This window comes from Condylura cristata, unplaced genomic scaffold (genome assembly GCF_000260355.1).
Source record: "Condylura cristata isolate star-nosed mole 26May11 unplaced genomic scaffold, ConCri1.0 scaffold00007, whole genome shotgun sequence".
NCBI classification, from domain to species: Eukaryota; Metazoa; Chordata; class Mammalia; order Eulipotyphla; family Talpidae; genus Condylura; species Condylura cristata.
In genome coordinates this window covers 32,967,680-32,969,209 of record NW_004567108.1, presented here as the reverse complement: position 1 = coordinate 32,969,209, position 1,530 = coordinate 32,967,680, and the positions used below count along the sequence as shown (strand labels likewise).

The following is a 1,530-nucleotide window of genomic DNA, read 5'->3' as shown; positions in this document are numbered from 1 at the left end:
CCCGCTAACCTCCTTCATTCTCCTCTTTCCTCTCATCCCTTTATCATCCCACTCTGGTAAGCATCTTAGTTTTGACAAGGTATAAGATTTGTTAGTTTACTTGCTTTGTATGTATTTCCACATATGAATGAACTTATCTGCTAGTTGTCTTTCACTTTCTGACATTTTGCTTAGTATAGTCACTTCAAGTTCCATCCATGTGTTGCAAAAAGCAAGATTCCATCTTTTTATATAGCAGAGCCCAAGAGATGATGTTAATGGTGCACGGGTGAATTGGAGGTGGGAATTTCATAGGGAAATCATACATTGTGCAAAAATGAAGGATGATGTAATAAATAGATTAAAACAATAATAATGTTAGCAAATTGGGCTGACCTATTAAGTTATTTGCAATAGTTCATCTTTTCTCATAAAAGTTCTAGTGTCAAGAGCATGTCTGACTTTACCCTAATGCTGGTTTGTCAAAGCAATGCAGAGAACTCTGATGGTATGGGATGGTGTTTGAATTCTGAATGTTTCGTAGGGTACCTTATCTTGCTTGCCTTCTGTGTGCTGCTGTATGCTGCTTGGGATTCGACAAAGAAAGACTGTTCAATACAACTACAACCAGTAATGTTGGCCCATTGAATTCAAGTAGAGCTATAGTCATCTGAGCACCAATATAATCATCTGAGCACCCTTCAGGAAGAGCACAGGTGAAGCCAGAACATGTGTCCCTGTGCATCTGTTACTTGCTGCTGCACCTACATCTCTAAAACAAGAACCCCCATGAGTTGTGAGGGTGGTGAGTTGTTGCACAGCTGAGTTGTGTACTAGTGAGTGTTGTCACATGATTTTCTATTTTTTTCTCAGTTATTGTTTGGATGGGCATGTCTACCAGACTAAAGGAGACATGCAGCCTGAGTTCAGAAACACCTTTCTAAGAGATTGAGATATTTGTGATAATGTGATGAATAGGCCTTTTTCTTGCTCTGTTGTTTTTAATATGGTTAACAACAATAGCCTTCCAGCAGCAGTCTATTTTTTTTTTTAAGGAGTAAAACCTTTTTTTTTTTTTTAGCAGTCTATTTTTTTAAGTTAGATTTACACATGAAGTGTCTTCATTACATGGGACTTCTCTAGGATAAGTTTAATCAAGAGTAGGCTACGCCGAGCCATTAAAGCATTTAAGCCATGAACTACTTGCCTTTGTTGAGCTTCTTTGCTATCAATTGATTCACCACAGTAGCTCAGATTTTGCTATCAATTTTGGATTCACCACAGTAGCCCACAGATTTCAGGTGAACTATTTGGTATTTCTGCAAAGTGTGTCCCTGTAGTCTTTGTATAGTTTATTCTTTTTATACATAAGCACCTTAGTTTTCAATGCCATTTTTAGGACCTCCTGTCAATTAGTTTGGGTTGCTATAACAAAATGCCACAGATGTATGGCTTATATGCAGCAGAAATTTATTTTTCATGGCTCCAGAGACTGAGGAGTTTACTATTTCTCACAGTCCCAAAGACTGGGAAGGCCCTGGCAGATTGTGT

General features: G+C 38.2%; 1 protein-coding gene across 2 annotated transcripts in view; it reads left to right on the top strand.

Annotated features, from left to right (window-relative positions):
- Positions 1-1,530, top strand: part of RASGRF2 (Ras protein-specific guanine nucleotide-releasing factor 2) — a 190,941-nt gene that overhangs the window by 30,123 nt on the left and 159,288 nt on the right. The gene's annotated exons all lie outside the window — the stretch shown is intronic.